The sequence below is a fragment of the Symphalangus syndactylus genome, chromosome 21, assembly GCF_028878055.3.
Source record: "Symphalangus syndactylus isolate Jambi chromosome 21, NHGRI_mSymSyn1-v2.1_pri, whole genome shotgun sequence".
Lineage (NCBI taxonomy): Eukaryota > Metazoa > Chordata > Mammalia > Primates > Hylobatidae > Symphalangus > Symphalangus syndactylus.
The window spans coordinates 15,111,833-15,134,525 of NC_072443.2; the positions used below are offsets into that span (position 1 = coordinate 15,111,833).

Genomic DNA, 22,693 nt, shown 5'->3' on the forward strand with positions numbered 1-22,693 from the left:
ATTATTTAAATATTAATACTTATATTTATAATTAATACATTTATAAGTTATATTATCATTTATAATATATTTATAACACATTTATATATAATACATTTATATATAAATATATGTAATGTAATATATTACATTATATATGATACAGTCAAAGTATAAAATCATAAAATGAAGTAATATTTTGGTCCAAATTCCACCTATTCTTCAATCTACTAATAAGTAAGCAGTTTAAATACTTGCTTGAATATAGTAAATGTATACCTTGTTTACACTGAATGTCATATACAAATAAACCTAATTAATTTTTTATATAAATAGTCAATATAATTAATAAATTTTAATAATGTAATTGAGAGCAATCTAGTAGTGTTTCTTGTTTGAAAATTCTGTATAATGAATTGTTTGCTATAGTTTGAGTTGCCTATCACATCAAAGTCTCACAGCATAAAAATATTTCTTTTCTTTTTTTTTTTTTTTTGGGACAGTCTCGCTCTGTCACCCAGGTTGGAGTTCAGTGCACCATCTCAGCTCACTGCAACCTCTGCCTGCCAGAGTTCAAGCGATCCCTCCACCTGAGACTCCTGAGTAGCTGGGATTACAGGCGCCCGCCACCACGTCTGGCTAATTTTTACATTTTTAGTGGAGACAGGGTTTCACCATGTTGTCCAGGCTGGACAAGCTTGTCTCCAACTCCTGGCCTCAAGTGATCCGCTTCGGCCTCCCAAAGTTTTGTGATTACAGGTGTGAGCCACTGCACCTGGCCTCCTTTTCTTTTTAAGACATATAATAATTGTATATATTTATAGGGCATGTAATGATGTTTCAATACACATAATATATAATCATCAGATCAGTGTAATTAGCTTATTCATCACCTCAAACATTTATCATTTCTTTATCTTGGGAACATTCAATATCCTCCTTCTAGCTATATGAAAGTATATAGTATATTATTGCTAACAATATCATCCACTGTGGTATAGAACACAATAATTTATTCCTCCTGTCTAGCTGTAATTTTAAATCCTTTAATAACTCCCTCCTCATCCCTCCTTTCCCCCTACTCTTTCCAGCCTCTAGTCTCCTCTGTTCTAGTTTTTACTTCTATGAGATGAGCTTTTTGGCTTCAAAATGTGAATGAGAACATGTGGTGTTTAACTTTCTGTTTCTGGCTTATTTCACTTAATATAATGTCCTCCAGTTTTACCCATGTTGCTGCAAATGACAGGATTTCATTCATTTTTATGGCGCAATGGTATTCAATTGGATATATACAACACATTTTCTTTCTACATTCTTCTGTTTTTGGGCACCTAAATTGATTCTGTGTATTGGCTATTGCAAATAGTGCTGCAATAAACAGAGGTGCAGATGTTTCTATTTGAAATACTGATTTCCTTTTCTTTGAATAAATACTCAGTCGTGAGATTGCTCAATCACATGGAAGTTCTATTTGTATTAATAATTTTTTGAGGATGCTGCATACTATTCTTCATAGTAGCTGCACTAGTTTACATTCCCTCTGAGCTTCCTTTTCTCTGCCTCCTAGCCAGCATTTGTTATTTTTTGTCTTTTTAATAATAGCCTTCCTACGTGGGGTGAAGTGATACTTCACTGTGGTTTTAATGTGCATTTCCCTGATGATTAGATATGTTGAGCATATTTTCATATACCTGTTGGCCATCTGTATATCTACATTGAAGAAATGGCTATTCAGATCCGTTAAATTAGATTATTCGTCTTTTGCTGTTTCTTGAGTTCCTTGCATATTCTGGATATCCGTCCCTTGTCAGATACAATTTGCAATTTTTCTCCCATTCTACGGGTTGTTTCTTCACTGTGTTGAATGTTTACTTTTCTATGCAGAAGCTTTTTAGTGTGATACAATCTCATTTGTCTATTTTTTCTTTTGCCACCTATGCTTTTGTGGTCTTACCAAAAAATTCTTTGCCTAGACAAATGTCCTGAAGTGGTTCTTCTATGTTTTCCTCTAGTAGTTATATAGTTATGGGTCTTTCATTTAAGTCTTTAATCAATTTTGAGTTGATTTTTGTAAAGGGTGAAAGACAAGGATCATATTTTATTCTTCTGCATATGAGTATCCAGTTTTCCCAGTATTATTTTTGGAAAAGATCGTTCTTTCCCCATTGCATGTTCTTGGCACCTTTGTCAAAAACCAGTTGGCTGTGAATACATGGATTTGTTCCTCCATTCTGTTCTATTCGTCTATATGTCTGTTTTTTTTGTTGTTGTTGTTATTGTTGTTTTTGTTTTTAATACCAGTAACATGCTGTTTCAGTTACCATGGCTTTGTAGTGTATTCTGAAGTCAGGTATGTTACAATGTCTCCAGCTTTGTTTCTTTTGCTCAGGATTGCCTTGGCTATTCAAGGTTATTTGTGATTCCATAAAAATTTTAGAATTTTTTTCCATTTCTGTTAAAAATGTCATTTTTTTAATTGGGATTGCACTAAATCTTTAGATTGCTTTGAGTAGAGTGATTATTTTAACAATATTAATTCTTTTGATCCATGGGATGTCTTTCCATATTTTTGTGGCCTCTTCCAATTCTTTCACCAATATTTTGTAGTTTTAATTTTAGAGCTCTTTCATCTCTTTGGCTAAATTTATTTTTAAGTTTTTTTTGGAGCCATTACCAATGGAATTCTTGATTTTTTTTTCAGCTAGTTTCTTATTGTTGTATAGAAACACTACTGATTTTTCTGTTTATTTTTCATATCCTACAACTTTACTAAATTTGTTTATAAACTCTAGGAATTCTCTCATCTTTAGGTTTTTCTATATATATGATTATGTCATCTGCAAAGAGAGACAATTTGACTTCCTTTTTTCCAATGTGGGTGCCATTTTTTTCTTTCTCCTAATGGGAAGCCCCATTAGGACTTCCAGGATTATGTTGAATAAGAGTGGTGAAAGCTGGCTCCCTTGTCTTCTTCCATTTCTCAGAGAAAAAGCTTTCAGTTTTTTCCCATTCAGTATATGTTAGCTGTAGGCTTGTCATCTACAGCCTCTGTTGTGCGAGGGTATTTTCATTCTATATCTAAATTTGTTGATAGTTTTTATCATGACAGGATAATAAATCTTATTAAATGCTTTGTCTGCATCTTTTAATATGATCATAAGGATTTTGCTTTTTATTACATTTATTGATTTGAGTATGTTGAACCACCCTTGTATCACTCGGATAAATCTTACTTGATCATGGTGTAGTATCTTTTTGATGTGCTATTCAATTTGGTTTGTTAGAATTTTGTTGGGGATTTTTGCATCATGTTCATTAGGGTTTTTGGCCTGTAGTTTTCCTGTTTGTTGTTTCTTTGGTTTTGAAATCAGTGTAATTTAAACTCATAAAGTGAGTTAGGAAGAATTTCCTCCTCATCTATTTCTTGGAATAGTTTAAGAAGAATTTCTATTAGTTCTTTCAAAACATTGTAGATTCAGTGGTGAAGTTATCAGTCCAGGCCTTTTCTTTGTTGGGAGACTTTTATTGCTGATTTAATCTTATTACTTGATATTGATCTTTTCAGCTTTCTATTTCTTCTTGGTTCAACCTTGGTAGGTTTTATGTGTCCCAGAATTTATTTGTTTTTCTCTAGGTTTTCTAGTTGTTCTCTAATGATCCTTTATATTTCTGTAGTATGATTTAGAACTTCTTTCTGGTTTTTGTTCTGATTTTATTTATTTGGGTCTTCTCTCTCTTTTGAAAGTGAGTTGAGCTAGTGGTTTTAAAAATTTTATGTTCTTTTAAAAAAACTTTTTGTTTTATTGATCCTTTGTAATATTTTAATCTGTATTTTGTTTAGCTCTACTCTGATTTTTATTAGTTTTTTACTTGTATTCATTTGGGGTTTGGTTTGTTCTTGATTTTATGATCCTTGAGATGCATCATTATGTTGTTTATGTAAAATATTTTTATTTTTTTGACGTAGGATATGTATTGCTATAAACTACCCTATTAGTACTCCCTATGCTATATCCTATAGGTTTTAGTATGTTGTATATCTGTTTTAATTTCTTTCAAGAAATCCTTTGATTTTCTTTTTTAATTAATGCATTGATCATTCTGGAGATTATCGTTTAATTTCCATGAATCTGTATAATTTCCAAAGTTCCTTTTTTCATTACTTTCTAGTTGTAGTTCACTGTGGTCAGATAAGATACTTGAGATAATTTTAATTTTTTTTTTAAATGCAGTCTTTCTCTGTCGCCCCAGGCTGGGAGGCAATGGCACCACCATGACTCACCGCAACCCCTACTTCCTGGGTTGAAGCAATCTTCCTACCTCAGCCTCCTGAGTAGCTAGGACTACAGGTGTGCACTGCCACACCTAGCTAATTATTTTGATTACAAAAATTGTTGGGACATTTTTGTATCGTAATATATGATCTATCCTGGAGAATGTTCCACATGCTGATGAGAAGAATGTGTATTCTGCAGCTGTTGGGTTAAATGTTCTTTAAATGTCTTCTCTCTATATATATATTTGGTCTAACTTGAAGTTTAAATTCAACATTTCTTTGTTGATTTTCTCTCTAGATGATCTTTCTAATACTGAGGGTAGAGGGTTGAAAGTCCCCAACTATTATTGAATTGGAGTCTCTCTCTCTCTTTAGTTCTAATAATATTTGCCTTATATGTGCAGGTGCTTTTATTTTGGATATATTTATAATTGTTATGGCCTCTTGCTGAATTGATAATTTATCATTATAATATTATATATTATAATAAATATGTGACACATTTTTTTTTCATTCCTTCACTTATAGTCTATGTGTGTCTTTACAGGTGATGTTAGTTTATTGAAGGCCAAATACAGTTGGGTCTTGTTTTTTTTGTTCATTCAGTCTGTCTATAGTTTTTAATTGGGGAGTTTAAACTATTTAGATTAAAATTCTTATTGGCAGATGAGGACTTACTCCTGTCATTTTGTTCATGGTTTTCTGATTGTTTTGTGTACACTTTTTTCTTTTTTTCCTCTCTTATTGTTTATCTTTACAGTTCAGTTGTTTTCTGTGGTGATAACTTTTTATTCCCTTCTCTTTCTTATTTGTGTATCTGCTCTATCATTAATTTCTGTGCTTTCTTGTGATTACAGGATGCTGGATATGGTCCATTCACTTTCAGATTTAGAAATTCCTTAAGCATTTCTTGTAGAACAGTTCTCGTAGTGATGAATTTTCTCAGTTTTTGTTTTTGAGGAAAGGCTTTATTTATATTTTATTTCTGAAGGGTAGCTTCAATGGGTATGGTATTTTTGGTTGCCAGTTGTATTCTTTCAGCATATTATATCATCCCATTCTCTCTGGGCCTGTTAGGTGTCTGCTGAGAAATCTGCTCTCAGTTTGATGAGGATTCCCTTGCATTTGACTTAATTTTGTTGTTGTTGTTGCTATTTTCATAATTCTCTCTTTGTCTTTTACTTTTGACAGGTTGACTATAATGTGACATGGAGATCTTTCAAATGGTATGTATGTGGAGATCTCTGAGTTTCCTGTGTCTGGATGTCTACATCTCTGGCTAGACTTGGGAAGTTTTAATCTGTTATTTCACTAAGTAAGTTATCTATCCATTTTGTTCTCTCTTCACTTTCTGAAGAACTGAAAATTCAAATATTTGGTTGCTTTAATGTCCCACCATCATGTAGGCTTCGTATATTCCTTTTATTCTTCTCCCTTTTTTGTTTTCTGACTGAGTTATTTCAACAGACCTATCTTCAAGTTCAAGAATCCTTTCTTCTGCTTGAAATCTAATCTATTGATGAAGCACTTGATTGTAGCTTGTATTGTATTGTATTGTAGTTGATTAGTATTTGTGTTTACATTCTTTTAATTATTCAGTTCTAGGACATCTGTTTGGTTCTTTTCTAATTATGTCTGTCTCTTTGTTGAAATTCTCGTTCAGATAATGTTTTCTAGTTTCTTTGTATTGTTTATCTCTGTTGTCTTGTATTTCAGGAAGTTTCCTTAAGATTATTATTTTTCAGGGATATACATTTCCTTTATTTTGGGGATCTATTACTGGAGAATTATTGTGTTACTTTGGAGGTTTCATGTTTTCTTGCTTGTTCATGTTGTTTCTGTTTCTACATTGATATCTGCACATCTGGTATAAACACTTCCAATTTTATGAAGGAGATTTCATATGAAAAGACTTTTTTCTGTAGATGTATCTATAGTGTCAGTTGTGTATGGTACTTTGACTTTGGTTCTGAGTCAGTGCGGGAGTGCACTCACCGTATGATTTCTTCAGCAGTTGTTTCTGAAGGCTGTGGTACAGCTCCAGGGGCTGGCATGCTGGAATGCTTGGTCCCTGAGCCCCTGGGGTGCATGCAGAAGCATCAGCGGTGGCAGTGGTGGTACCAGGGTAGGTCAGTCCTGAGGATCCTGGTCAGTGCATGAAGGCTCATGGCAGTTTTGATACTGACGGGCATGGGTTTATTCAGCAGTAGCGGTGGCAGGTTCTGAGTGGGCCTATCTTCAAGCTCTCAAACAGTGAATATTCACACCAGGAGTTGTGGTGGTGGGCCATGGATGTGCCTGTCCTTGAGCTTCTGGGATGGCATACTTGAGCCCTGGACAGGCTGACACTTGGACTGGTCTTTGGGCCTCTGCGTGGCAGACATGGGCCCTGGATGGGCTGGTTCTTGGGCTCCCAAAGAGTGCACATGGGTGCTGGGAGTAAGTCTTGAGTGAGCCAATTCTTGGGCCTCTGGGTGGCACATGCAGGTGTTGGGTGGGGGGGGTCTCTGTGGCATAATGAGCAGGCCAGGCAGACCTGACTTTGAGTCCCCAGGCAGCATGCATTGGTGCATGGCAACCTCATTGCTGGAGGGAGTCAGGTTGTTTTAGTTGACAGTGGGTCCAGGCACATGGCCCCAAGGCTCTGAGGAGCATGTGCTTTGGTTCCCCATGTCCTGAGGGCAACCTCCCAGATGTGTGGGACTGCATGTTCTCTGGGGTGCAGGATGCTGTGTGGGCTCAGGTGCCAGAGATGTGGCTATACTGAAGGGCCCAGCTGGTGGTGTGACGCTACAGCCCTCCAGGTGGTTTTGGGTGAACGTTGACAGCACTCCAAAGATACGGAGATGCAGTGGTTATTGGAACCCAGGGAAGAATGTAGTCTGGTCATGTCTCCACTCTTAAAATAGCACTGTGCTGCAGTAGCTTGGGTTCTGGGGGGTATTGGAAGCCCAGTATGAATTTTGTCTCTGGACCAACGCAGTTGTGTGGACTCCAGGTAATTCACTATATTAGGCTCAGAGACTGTGAGGGCAGAGGGACTCTCCTGCAGTAAGGATTATAAGTGTCTTTGATAGGAATATCATTGCTGGGGATCTCCTTTCCTTTTCCCCACAGTGTGTAGTCCCTTGTGGCTTTGAGCTGATCCTCCAGGCTGCTTCACTTCCCTCTCTATGCTGCCATCTTGAGTTTCCATGTCTTTGGGTGGATATGGTTGGATGTGGAGATGCAGGAGTTATTGGGCCTGGGTTTTTGTCACTTCCTTGCTGAATTCATGTTCTCCCTCAAATGCTCTATTTGATATATGGTTGTCTATTTGCTGTTTGGTTCTTCTTTGTGGAGAAAGTGAGTCCTGGGTGCTCTAGTCAGCCATCTTGATGACATCTCTTAATTATCTTTCTACTGGCATAACTCCTATTCCTATTCATAAAATGGGACATTTTTAAAGAATAATTGGGTTGCTCCCCAATTAATTTAATAAGTGTGAAAATACCATACACCTACCACAGCTTTGGCACTTACTAAATTTTCCTCCATGATAGAAATTTTTATATCAAAGGAAGACAGCTTATAAAATTATAATTAATGCCTCTCTTTTACCAGTGTATAAAAATGTGGAGTTAAAATAACACAAAATGTATAGTCAATATTTAATAAAAAGTCTAACTGCAGTCATTTTTAGTTGTGTAATCTCTCAACTTCAGTTTCTCCATATTTAAAAGGAGAAAAATAAAACCTACCCCTAAAATCAGATAATATATGCCTAAGTACTGTGAAACTTTAAGCACTATACAAATGAAAGCTATTATCACTACTTTCATAACTTATAGGCTATTATTCCCCTAAATATTAAAGGATCCCATGTGAAGGATGCTGCAACCTAAACTCTGAGGGCTACTGCTAACCTACTCCTAAACTTCTACTTTAATGGAAATGAGAATTTATTACACTGAAGGCAAAAATGTTCTATAAGAGCACAGAAGAGAGAATTTAGATTTAAAAAATGTTTTTACCTCAACATTTTCTTTGGTGATAAATTACAGCCACATGTTAAGTGTTCAAGTGTATCTCAAAATAAAATAATTTGGATTTGCAATGGATTTAATTAACTATTATTTCCTAAAAAGTTATGTGTACCATTTAAAAATAGCTCCATTCTCTACCATACTTAACTGACTTAAATGCTGCATTTTGCAGACTGTTTCATACAAGGAAGGTGAAATGACAACATTGCAACAGAGGAGTCTGCTGAGAAGCAATATGATTAACGCCTCCTTGAGATACTGATGGATAGATGGTAAGGGATGTAAGGATTAGCCATAAGTATTAATCATGTGCGGTAATGTGACTGATTGTTATTACTTCATACAGTAGGTGGCTAGGAATGCAGCCAGTTCAATAAAATTATTTTAATTTCCTTTTCATGGTGGTCATTTTTCTTGTGTCTCCTTTCTTCCTTTGCTATTCTTTAATTAAGGAAGCAAAGGCCTTCCTTTCATTTCACTGTAAGTGACCCATGATTGGGGTCCACTAAGAAAAAAAATGACTGTACTATTCAAAGTGTGTCACTTTGGGTGAGAAGACTCTGCAAGGCTGGATCTGAACCATGAGAAGAATTGGGCAAGTGGACTCCCCTCCCTGAAGTTTCCACCTTTGTTTCAGAATCTTATTGCTAAGGAGGGATAAAGAAATTCCATTTAATGTTTTCCTTATACAGTAAATATGTTTAGATACCACTGTATATTTTTGATGTATAGAAATTCCTCCAGAAATAAAAAAGAAAACTTGTAAATGTGGAACAGAACATATGGTTTGCTGTTTGAAGTATCCCCATTTGAATTTTGCAGGAAATGTAACACAACTAATAAAATGTGGCCTGAAGTGTTGAATATTCTGGACTAAAGCTATGTCAAAGACAATGTACGGCCTCCAAGAATCTCAGAAATTCTAAACTGTAAGGGATATTATATTGTTTCTGCAGAGCTCAGTGTTACTTTCTAGAATTATAAAACCATTCAGGTGAAAATGACTTTAAGTGGAGAAATGTTAATGAAAGTATTTCATTGATGAATGAAATACCATCTATAGATGACTAGGTGTTTTTGGTTAATGTAAAGCAAAAGCACATTCATAGTTAGAATTTCATTATACAGTTTGTTTATAGAGTTATAATTGAAATATTAAAAATTTATTGCATATATACACAAATACAAGACTATTGAAAGTGCTTTTTACAAAAACTGCTTTGAAAAAAAAAGGAATGTAAATGTTATTACATTTTATCATAAATAGTTGTTTTGGTAACTAATATCAGGTTTAAAGGATCTTTTTTTCCTATTGACTATTGCTGTGAATCTGGAATTTGAAATATTTTAAAAGGGGCTGTCAAATAGTGTTGTCCATTTTCACATATAGGTAAAAAATAATCCTTTTGATTATTAAACTTTCCAGGCACTGACAGTGAGAGATTAACTAAAACAATAGTTTGTTCCCTGCTATAATGGTGAGTACAAAGCATTAAATATAATATGAATTCAACATGGTGTCTACATGCTAAGTCATTTGGATCCATTGGTAGGCTCTTTAGAATTGATGGATTACTGCATTATGATTTAATTCAGTTTTGTTTTAAAGGCATAACATTCGCCATCATTTTAGTTAATTGTATAACCAAATAAGGAGAGAAATTGCTCCAGGAAAATGAATAATGTAGAAAATAATCCTTGTTGTTAAAATAATTATTAAAAATTGCTTTCTTAAAGAATCTACACACAGTGTTGCATATACTCTTACAAGTACCTTCAACGTAACTGACGAAAAGAACTAGGGGAGAAGAAAAATTCAATTATTTGTGATTTGGGGATTTTACTTTTCCTTTAAAATAACAATTACAACATGTCAGGTCTGTTTGTGGCTTTAGTTTTCTCTCAGAGCAATTTTCAAATACAAAACCAACTCTGCTCAGAGGGAGAATTACTGAAAATCAATTGCAATTGTATTTGTGATACTTAAAATTACACCCACCCACCATTTCTGCTGAATTATACCACACTTAAATAATCTGTTAAATATCTTTGTGTCATAGGGTCGATATATGGGAATGAATGCTACCTATATATTCATGCAATTTTAGAAAACAACAGAAAGTTCTTTCTTTGATGAAGACTGTTTGAATTTGAAACTCTTGAAATGCATACTAAATTATTCTAATAGGACACAAATGGATCTTGTAAAAAGTAATTTTTTACTTTAGAACATTTTAGAGTTACAAAATTACTGTGCAGATAGCACAGACAGTTATTGCATATACCAGACCCAGCTTCCTCTGTCACTAACATCTCACATTAGTATGGTATATTTGTCACTATTACTGAATACATATTGATATATTAATAAATTTCAAACGTTATTTGTATTTCCTCAGGTTATCTCTAAAGTCCTTTTTGTATTCCAGGATCCTATTCAGAATACCACATTACATTCAGTAGTCACGCCTTCTTAGGCTCCTACTGGTTGAGACAGTTTCTCAGACTTTCCTTGTTTTTGATACCATTGACAATTTCAAGAATTATTGGTGAGATGTTTTGTAGAATGCCCCTCAAATGAAATTTGTTTGATGTTTTTGTCGTGATTTGACTGGGATGATAGTTTCTGGGGAGGAATACCATAAAAGTAACCTACCTGCTGTGGTCTGAATGTCTCCATCCAAATTCATGTGTTGGAAACTTGATCTCCAATGTAGCAGTGCTGGGAGATGGGGCCTTTTGGAGGTGTTTAGGTCATGAGGGCTCTGTCCTTTTGAATGGATTAATGCTGTTTAAAAAGGGATAGCAGTTAGGTTCCCTCTCTTCTATGTGAGGACAGGGTGTTCATTCTCATTAGCCCTACTGCCTTTTACCATGTGAGGGTGTAGCAGACCCTCACCAGACACCAGATGCTGCCGCCTTAATCTTGGACTTCCTAGCCTCCAGAACTATAAGAAAATACATTTCTGTTTTGGTTGTATTTAAATAAATTACCAAGTATCAGGTATTCTGTTATAATAACACAAGATCAACTAAGGCTGTGCCATTCTGATCATGTCATATCAAGGGTATATTCTATCAGCATGACTTGTGACTGTTAATGTTCACCTTGATGACCTAGCCAGAGTAGTGTTTGCCAGGTTTTTCCATTTTAAAGTTACTCTTTTATTGTCTTTATGTATTCTACTCATTGAAAGAAATTTACTATGTTCATCTTACAGTTAAGGAGTGGGGATTGTGTTCCATCTACTTTAGGATGGAATATCTGTATAAATTCTTTAAATTCTTCTGAACAAGAGATTTTTCTCTTTTCTTCATCTACTCATTTAGCTAATAACTTGTTTATATCAGTATAAACTGGTGTTTACTTATTATATACATTAGGTTATAATATAATACTACTTCTTTAATTTATTTATTTTGCTCAAATTGTTCCAGCTTTGGCCATTGGGAGCTCTTTCAGTTGGTTCCTGTATCCCTGTTGCATACCCCATCATTCTGTGTTTTTTCTTGTTTTCTAATGTTTTTGTTTTATACTTTCTTATTTGCTGGAACTATGATGCTCCAGATACAAACTGAAAAAAAAATTTGACCTAACATTGACTGACATTCATGTTAAAAATGTTTTATTTCCCAAGTTTGAAGTGACAATTACACAGAATAATTTATACAAACATTATGATCTTTCCCGTATCTAGTAGATTTGTGCTGATCTTGGCTGTATTATTCAAAAGTGTATAATGAGCACCCACTGAACCAGTCTCTATGATCTTCAGCAGTTCTTGTAAACATTAGTTTACATCTGTAATGTAGTTGATAAATAATGAGAGTGCAGTGAATGATTATGGAAGATGGGAGTAGGAGGGATCTGTTACATTGGCTTCAGTAGGATTTGGCTGTTACAGAATTAACTAAAGTTACACATATGTTAAGCAAAGCTCTGTAAAATCTAAAAGAGAAAGATATATGTGTATCTAGTTTATATGGTACCTTTATGAGTTATTACTCAAAGCTGATCTTTAAGGAAAATAAACTAAAATGTTTTCAGTACTATGTTGGGATCAGTGGCCAGGATGATTGACAAAGTATACTGAATAAGCCTATATTATTGCTATATTTATTTTATGACTAATGATATTCAATAATTACCAATATTAGCACTACTCGTAATTCAATAAGATTAAATATCACACATTAAACTATAGGTTTGTATATAATATGGATTTAGTACCTAAATAAGACTGTGTGGTTGATATTTGCTTCCAAGGTAAGGAAATGGAGGTTGTGAGAAGATAGCTAACTTAACCAAATATCACACAGAGAGTAAAAATAAAGTTGGCTTTTAAAGCAAGGATTTCCGATCTATATTCTTAATTACTAAACTGTACCGCCTCGTTGAAAATGATTTGATTTGGGGCCAAAAATGTCAAATCATTCATTTATAGCCAAGAGCAAAAATCTGTCTGACTACATTATGAAAAGCCTAAGAATTTTATATTAAGATACAGAGTACATTGCTATTACAGAAATATGAGTATATGCCTACGTATATACAAATAAATATATAGCTATGGGGAGTGAGAAATCGTAAATTTAAATTTAATTTTCGACTAAATTAGAAATTAGACACATAGCCTATGGAGATTTTACTAATTTCTTATATGGATTTCATCGGGTAGATATTCACTATGGTTATTATGATTTTCCCTTATCTCTGTTGAAAACTCAGAGAGATAAAAGAAAAAAAAAAGGCAGACTAATGTAGATGAGAAATTACTCATGTTGCAGAAACATTGTTCATTTGCTTCCGGCATAAATTGAGGGAAGAGACAATATATTTATGTCACAACATAATGGCACACTGTAGGCTATTTTTATATGCATTCTCATTCCAGACTAATTTGTCAATTGTCGGTAAATTCGGCATCTTCCACATCTGGATAAACATAGATTTCTTTCTCGGTTGACGGTAAATACATTGCAGCTGCTTTATGGCAGGCGGCAGATAGATGGAGGTGTTAAGGTGACTTTCTTGCTGATTGTTGTGTAGTAAAATCAGGCATGCTGTGGAATATGTATTTGGAATGTGTTTGAAAATGAGACGAGAGTTCAGGGTTCACTCACCATCACCATTATGATTCTTCTTTTGGCCACTGTGGTTTCTTGAGTTGTGGTAAGTTAATTAGGACCAGGATGACTCAGTCCAGGAAAAGGGGCCGCAGAAATCAGGTCCCAGTTTTGTTACGTCTGTGGTTTCATTAGCTTTACTTTGATTGACCTGTCTTAAATCCTTTTGGAACAAGATGAGAAACAAAGAGTGGCTAAATAAGTAAGTGCATAATACAAACTTTGATCTATAGTCATCTTTGACCCATTGCCTAGTGAACACTACTAATCGGTCATCTCAAAAATGTTATAAAGGGCAATAAGTTAAAAATAAGTGCATATTTAAAAAGAAGAAGAAAAAGAGAAAGAAAGAAAATGCTAAACTTTGACCAACAGAGTCCTAACTGTTATATTCACATACAAAATACAGCATTATACAGGATATTAATTGGAGGGGTTCAATAATCTATGCATAAAGTAAAAAATAATGCATATAGTGGTTCCCTGGTTCTCAAAGTGTGGCAGGCACAAGCACCATCAGCATCAGTAATCCTCAGGAACTTGCTTAAAATGCAACTTTTTGAACCCCAGTTCCCAATTACTGAATCTGAAACTCTAAGAATGGAGCCCAGCAATCTGTATTTCAACAAGATCTTCATAAAATTTTGTATGAGAATCACTGGAAAAGTTACATTCCATTAAAGTTATTGAAAATAGAAAAAGATCCTGGATTCATTTAAAAGGAACAACAAAAAGCTTTGGAATGGACTGCTGACTCCAAACTGAGTTCTTTATAGATACATTCAGTGACTTGGGTTTTTTGTTGTTGTTGTTAAATTATTTGTTTAACATATTGGACAAAAGGACTTTCCAGCTCTTCGGAAGTAATTTCAGGACATTTTCCTGATAGACCTCATTTACTTCAGGTTTACAAAAACTGTGAAAGTGATCCAGATGAACACGTAAAGCACCAAACAACGGACCTTTCTAACTTAACGTTGCTGAGGTGAAGGGCTCAGGAATATAGAACCTCTGAGTTGTGTTTGGTGGGCTGATTCTAACAGAATTTAATTCAATAAATATTATTAAAGGGTGACTATGAGAAAATTAATGAAGTTGGAGATGTAGAAAAATACATTTATGAGCTACGACTCCTAATTTCAAATTACTTACCATTTTTATTTACCTAAGGAAGACATTGAATAAGATGTATTTTACTAGCAAGTATTTGCATACATATAAATTATCCATTTTGTGCTAACAGTTTCTAAAATTAGAGCTCCAGGTATTTTAGAAACCTACACTAAGCAAAGCCACACAGTGATGATTCGTCTCTGATGAGTCTTCTTATGAATACAACCTTATGACTTTCTCTTGGTAATTTGTCAATTGTTGAGGCACAGAATTTAGTATAAATTATTTATTATGATCATATAGTATTACGATTTATTATAGTAAATAATAACTACATAGGCAAATTTGTCTACAATAAAGCAAAAGGTCTTGAATACTCATACTCATTACCTGAAACATAAGTTTTTTGATATGGCATTTTAAAAGCACCAAATATAGGAGCAAAAAAATGAGTTTAGCATCAAGGAATAAAACATTCCATATCCTTATACGAAAAACGAGACAGTTGGGAGATGTAGAAGAGAAAGTCAAGTGTCAGGATTGCTAAAGTAGTAATGAACGTCTTTCTGAAAGGAGAAAGTAAGGCAGGTCACTACAGTGCGTGGATAAATAAACAGACTTGCGGGGACAATGTAGCTTAAGCAGGAAGTTAGGCATAATGATTTGGGAACAATTAAAATACAAACGTAGTCAAACATATCTGGAAAATGAAAACAGTTTATTTTTATTCAACATAAATGAAAAAGTGACACTGGAGGTAAAATAGAAAATCTCATAATGAATTCATTAAAACTCTGGTAATGATTAGAAACAATCTATTGGAACTGGGACAGGCTAACTTTGCAATGTTATAATCTAAACTAGGAAAAAAAAATTTTATGACATATACATTCAGGCGGTGCCTGACTACTTGTGTTATAGTGAATTCTTGGAAAACTTCAAACTCGAGGCAAAATTCACTAATTACTATTTTGGCCTGTGAAAGTATCTTGATGGGGAAAAGAAAGTAGGGCCTCTATTTAAAGGTAGCAACAACAAATTTCTACAAATGAAAGATCTGTGGTATAATTACAGGTCAGTTATTAGTATTAATTATTTACATGTTTCAATTTACAACATGGGACAATGCAATTTCCAACACAGGAAAATACCGGTAAGGGATCAATGTATGCGTTGCCTCTAGCCAATTCTCTTTAAATTAATCTATATATAAACTATAGAATTATTGACAAATTGAGTGTAAAATTCCTGTGAAAACGTTCACATGTAAGTAAAACCAGAATGCATAACTTGTTATGACACATAGTAAAATAAGAAAACTTCAAAATTCTGTCCATACAAATGCATAAAAATTCTGAATAAAATATAGTCAAAAATTCATTTTTATACCTGTTAATCTTGGAAAGAAAAAAAGGAACACAATATCTAGGTCCCAGAAACAGAGAAAAGAACCAGCGAATTGAAAACCAGAGGGTAAGTGCAGGAGTTAGTTGATGCTTCCGTAGCTTTGTGGTAGGCAGTGTAAGGAAAGGGAAAGTATTGTCCTGGCAACCAGCCAGATTTGGTTTTAATGTCCAAATTGGGACAAGATACAAGGCTTTGTTGGATTATAAGAGTGAAGTCAAAGCAAAGATCCCTACATAAGCCAGAATATCTGAAGAACTCCACAATGCATGAGATGTGAGTTTGAAAAAATAAAATACCTGCAGGTATAGCAAGTTGACAAACAAGTTTTCTACTTCTGTCTGGGTTTTGAGGGAAACAAAAAAGTTTCTCCAAACTGTGATTTTAACATAAAAAGTGGTGCAAAGTAGTTGGCATGTGTTAGTAGATAGAAGAAATAAATGAAAAACTGCTTCAGAAGACTATCTCACCCTAGGTTAAACAAGAAACCCCAGTTAAATTCTTACCAAAGTTCAGGTATTTGGGGCTCAGAAAATGATACCCCCAATCAAGGCCTCAGAAGCAGCCTCAAAACTAAAGTTTTACTCTCACTTTGCCCTGCCCACCTGTTCCTCACCCCTCATTCTCCCCGGGGGCTAGCCATAGAAACTAGAATCCTTCTTCCCTATGGCAGTCACAGGTACCAGAAACCTTTTACGTCAAAGCCAGCCATCAAGCCTAAAAATATTACTCAAACCTTTTCCTCCCTTTCTGTGTAAGAGCTGGCCATAAAGAAATTACCTGACCTATCTTGTCTGATAGTAGGTCATAAGACACCCCCATTCCAGAAAGGGTCCTGCCTGATACACGGGCGGAAGAAATGTTACCATAAAGAAGGCAGGAAGAATCTGAACAGACAAGACTTGCTAGGCTTCCCCACTGTCTACTGGCATTAGATCTTACCTTCTTTCGTCCAGTTACATGTCTACATGGCTTTCCATGCTTCATTGAACTTAAGCAAAAAAATGAATAGTTCACCCCTGGGTCTTAGGGTCTTCATTCTGAAGGCTGTCATGTCATGTAAAACTATGATCAAATAAATTTTTTATGCTTTTCTCTTGTTAACCTGCCTTTGTTATAGGGATATTAGACATGACCCTTATGGAGATGAGGAGAGGAATAAATCTTTTTCTCCCCCTACAAGGTCATTGTTCAAAATTACAGGGCACCTTGGAGAACAATCTCCCGGGATTGTCACTAGACAAAACCAACGGGAGCAGTTAAGTGCCAAAAAGATCACAGACACAACGATAAAATAAGTATATTTACGTAAGCAAACAAACACCTATTTAAATAAAAGTGTAGTAGTCATTAATCTGACATGTAAATATAAGAATTAAAAACACAATACATAGCAAGTCTATGTGAAAAACATCAGGTAAGTTTTAAAATAGATGTTATATGCATAACATGCATGAATTATTTCCTTATTGGTCCTATTTATTTAAATAAAAGGGTAGAAGAAAGAGCAAATATCTTGATGAAAAAGAAACCACAAACCAGGGACTAAATAATTGGTGCAACAGCAATGAGTAATGAAAACAGTCCAAATTCTCCTTCTTTTTCTTTCTCCATGATTCACAAATTTTTTGGTAGAAGAAAATGTTAAAATGTCTAAAACTGTGATTAAATTCTCAGGCTAAACCAGATTCAATTTGAATTAAAATGTAGCCATTTTCAAAAGAACCAAATATCATTTCTAGAAATAATATAATAGTCAATAAAATTAAACAACTTGAAGGGGGTCTTTTTTTAATTTTTAATTTTTATGAGCACACGATGGATAACAGTATGGAGGTTCCTCAAAACACTGAGCATAGAGGTACCATATGATCCAACAATCCCAATGCCAGGTATATACCCAAAAGAAAGGAGATCAGTATATTGAAGAAATATCTTCACTCCCATGTTTATTCATAAGAGTCAAGATTTGGAAGCAACCTAAATTTCCACCAACAGGTGAATAGATAAAGTAAATGTGGTACATTCTCACAGTGTAGTACTATTCCATCATAAATCTGAATGAGATCCTGTCATTTGCAACAATGAATAGAACTGAAGACATTATGTTAAGTGAAAGCCAGGCACAGAAAGACAAACTTTTTTTCTTTTTTACAGGGGACAAGGTCTTGATCTGTTACCAGATTGGAGGGCAATGGCATGATCATTGCTCACTGCAGCATCTAATTTGTGCGCTCAAGCAAACCTCCCATCTTGTCTTCCTAAGTAGCTTAGGACTACAGGTATGTGCCATTGTACCTGACTAATTTTTTAATTTTTTGTAGAGACGGGATCTCGCTATGTTTCCCAGGCTGGTCTTGAGCTCCTGGCATCAAGCAATCCAACGAAATCTTGCAATAGGCAGATTAGATGTGGGTGAAGAGATAATTAATGAACTGAAAGATGGAGCTGAGAGAATTTTCCAGAAGGCAGTACAAAGAGATAAGCAGATGATTAGTATCAGAGTGGTTAAGATATGTGGAAAGTGGAATAAGAAGATCGAAAATATATCAAAAATATGTTACGATAAGAAAGATGGGAAATAAACAAATGTATAATATCTATTGTCAAAGTGGAAAAAATGTAGAATAGTATGTTATACCATAATTTATGTAAAGTATACAATATGCTTATGAAATTGTGTATGTTCAGGTTACCTTCAAAAGCAACATACTAGATAACTAAGATGCTGGTGAGAGTGGTTGCCTTTGGGAAGGGATCTGTGAGTCAAGTGTAGAAAATAATTTCACTTTTGTATTTATTATAGTTTTATTTCTATTTACCTATACAAATTGTGTTTTATAAAAATATTTTTCATTGCTACAAATTCACTGATGAAAGTGAGGACTAAAATAAAATGAGGACAAGAAGATAAAATGAAGCCAGCAATACAGTTGTATAAAATATGCATGTATTGTTTCTCTAGTAATGAAAAACTTGATTTTAAGCCTTTTGTTATTCATAACAAAGAACATCTGACCATTTATATGATTCATAATTTTCAAAGACAAAAGCAGACTAGTAGCTCTGAAAAAGACTAACTAAACTATGTGTTGAAATAAGGAAGATGCCTTCTGAAGATCCTCAAATTAAGACTGGAAAATGCAATTATTGAATTTACTTGTATCTCCCCAAAAAGTGGAAGCCAGGAAATAGTCTTCTTAGTGACAACACTAAGGATCTAAATATACAATCTTCAAGTCTTTGTATTATTCATTAAATTTTTATTAAATATGTGCTAGATCCAGGCACTGCAAATATATTGGCCAGAGTGATTCATGTTATCATAAGCTAAAGCAAAAAACAGACATAGAAGTCAAAAATTACAATACAATATGAAAATTAATATGACAGAGGATATTCACAAAGCACAACAGGCTCACAGAGAATACTGAGAGAAACAGTGTAACTTGAGGGAAATTTTTCAAAAGAGGTAAAACTTCACAGAAAGATGGAAGTTATCTAGACAGGCAAGTAAGACAGTGGATGGAGGAGTTCCAAGTTTAGGAAACACATCTTTCCTGTCTTTGTACTTCCTAATTTACTCACTTGCTTCTCAGTTTATTTATTGATTACTTTATTGATACTAGTTATAGATATTATTAATTACTTTCTAGGTCTCTGGCTCAGATTTAGGCACTTGAGATGTAATAGTGATGTGACAGTCAGACATCTTTCTAAAAGACAAATATCATCAGGTCACTTCTATATCTATATAAAGTATATTTAGATAGCAGCATTTTCTTGTCAATGGAAGTGGTCTGCAAACTAAGATACCTCAACCTCTTGGCCACAGGAGACACTCTAGGATATACAGTATGAGGTCATAGATATTTCTAATGAAATACATTTCTAGATCTCCCATTTCTATATATATTTCCCCTAAAATAAATCTTTCTGAGAACAATTTACTCTCTACAGGTCTCCTTTCCCAAAACTCCTTTCATAATTATCCTTGTCTATTTTGTCATCCACCTGGATGATATTTTCTGCATTTCCCAGGTAAAAACATCTCCAGGGCCATCAACAAAGGGACATTTCAAGATTTATAGCTTCTAAGAGTGATTTCCCTGAAAGCAAAGTGAAAAGAGCTTCTTCTTTTGTTCAGGAATTTCGAAGGGGCAATTCCTTATTTTAGCCAGGTAATACTTTTTCTCTAATCCATCTGTCTGACTGCTTATCTATCCACCTACATACCTACCTATCTGTCTAAGTACCTACTTACCTTACTCACTCAGAAGTGAGTTTATGTGAATTAAAGATGAAGCTAGACTGTATTTAATATAGCCATATTACAAGGAGTAAATAGTTTTTAACAATTCATTTACGTATACATGAAAAAAAATGTATGGTTACCACTGGTATGAAATTAAGCCTAATCTGTTTGGCATAATAGGCAAGTTTTACAATCTGGCCAAATCCCCCTTTTCAAATACATTACTCTGTCTTCCTTCTCTTCTTCCCCCATACTCCATACTCTTCACCATATAGAATTGTTTGCTCTTGCAGAATAAATCATGTTTTTATATTCCTTAATTTTGCACATTATTTTTATATCCTTGAAAACATTTCTTTTGTCTCCAAGATATATTCTGACATTCCATTGGTTATATCCTCCCATGTTCCCTTTGTAAGGGTTCCTATCATGTTATGTATTACAGTGTGGGTTATTTGGTTATAGTTACATTTTTCTTCTTCAGCACAGCTCCATGTGCTAAAGGATGTTCTTTTTATACAAAGCTATAACCACCCCCATCATCCCAAATACAAAATTGTAAACAGAATGACAGCCCCTGCAGTTTCATCTTCTTCAAGATAGTAATTATTGACATTTTGATGACTATCTCTGCATAGTCATTCTCACTCTCTGTCTCAGAGACACACACACACACACACAATTATCATTGCATCCCTTTCTTTCTAGTATCTATAAACTTGTTTGTTGTTTCCTTAAAAAAATAATAACTTCCAGATGGTTGAAACATAATGCAATGTAGAGGCTTTGTTTCTGGTTTGAGTGGGACATTTTCTAATGACTCATCCTTTTAGAATAATCTCTGTCAGTATTTCTAATTTAAACTGTGTGTGTTAAGAATAATTTCTTTTATTTCCATTTTGCTAACACAAATACCAGAAATATTTGGGTATTATCAAAAGACTTTTTGTCAAGTATTACCATGATTAATTTTTCACTTTTAATTAGCATCACAATGACCTAAAAATTAATTTCTTATTATTAAATTAACTTTGTAATTATGGGTTGAACTTGATTGTTCATATTGCATTATTCTTTTCACATATATGAGATTATTTGCTATCATTTTATCTAATCTATAATTTTTTCTATGTTAATAATTGAACAATGACAGTATCTTAGTTTTCTTTTATATTTTTAGTGTTTAGCAGGAGAGGCATTCAATAAATATTTCTTGATGAAATGATTAATAGATGTTAGCATCTGATATTTCTATTTGTACATAACTTTAATATATGATTTACTACATTTATTTAGTATTCTCTCATCTGTGTTCTATTCATTTTTTCATCTTCTCATTCATTTATTTGGCAAATATTTGCTAGCAGGCCATGTTGTGTCATGGATAAGAGCTTGTTATACAGTAATAATATAAAACAAACAAGATCTGGGTCCTTGCGGAGCTTTCAGTCCAGCATCTACAACACAGTAAAGATTTTAATGACCTAAAGAAGGCTGTAGTTCTTTGTTTTATTATTTTAAACTCTTCAGAGACAAGAGCTGTATTTATTTCCATACACAGTAACAAATAAAGCATGATACTCAATATACATATGGAAATGCTTTACTAGAATGCCAAATTAGCATATAGCAATTTCAGTGTTATCCTCTTGCTATACTCAACATTTTGGTGTTATTAGATAAGGATACTGTCCAATTTGAGGTCCCTAAGGAGCTTAATGAACTTTGTGCAGGATTCACTGGAGAGTCACATAAATGAAAAAGCTGGAAAATTATACTCAGGAGGAGAAATTAAAGGAATTAAAATGATTCTGCTTTTAAAATAGGAGACTGAGAAATATTTCAAAATAAACTTTCAGGCTCATTCAAAAAATTGAACAGCTCTTCTAAATCCATAACAAGGACAGAATTCTAACAAACAGTTTTTTAGTTCATTAAAATATTTTATTCATTGCATTCAGATTATAGAAATGTACTGATGATGAGAATTGTTTAACTTTGAAATATGCTGTCAAAAAATGTAAAGAAACAAAAATGGAGTAATAATTACACTGTCCTGAATTGTCTAATTGTCCCAATAGAGTGACACTTAGTATAGATCAACAGTGGCCTCAAGGCTTTTTCTAAGCCAATAATAATATATACAAATATTAATAATATTCTAACACCTATTGAGTACCTATAGTTCTAATTGCTAAGTCTAAGTGTTTTCTGGGTGTTTTCTCATTTAGTAATGTTGGGCACTATTACTAGTGGGGTGACCATATATGTCCTGGATTATCTTGAACAGTCCAGCTTTATGTCTGTTTTACTAGAGTACTTGGTATTATTTACCATTCACAAAAGTATCTCTTTGTCAAATAAATGATATAGTTACAACAGTTAATATCTATTTTTCAGCATAGACTTTAAACTGCATAGAGGTTAAATAATTTACCAGGGTCACACAGGTATTAATTGGAAGCTATGAATTTATGATCGAATAGATGCATATTCATGATCTGTATTGAGGAC

General features: G+C 34.0%; 1 long non-coding RNA gene across 3 annotated transcripts in view; it reads right to left on the reverse strand.

Moving 5' to 3' along the window:
* LOC134735465 (uncharacterized) overlaps positions 1 to 22,693 on the reverse strand; it is a 173,499-nt gene that overhangs the window by 54,468 nt on the left and 96,338 nt on the right. For all 3 annotated transcript variants that reach the window (XR_010118602.1, XR_010118601.1, XR_010118603.1), the window contains exons 2-3: positions 13,405 to 13,570; positions 10,937 to 11,068 (exon numbers count right to left, since the gene is read on the reverse strand). This is a non-coding gene — a long non-coding RNA (uncharacterized lncRNA). The remainder of the gene's footprint in view (positions 1 to 10,936; positions 11,069 to 13,404; positions 13,571 to 22,693) is intronic.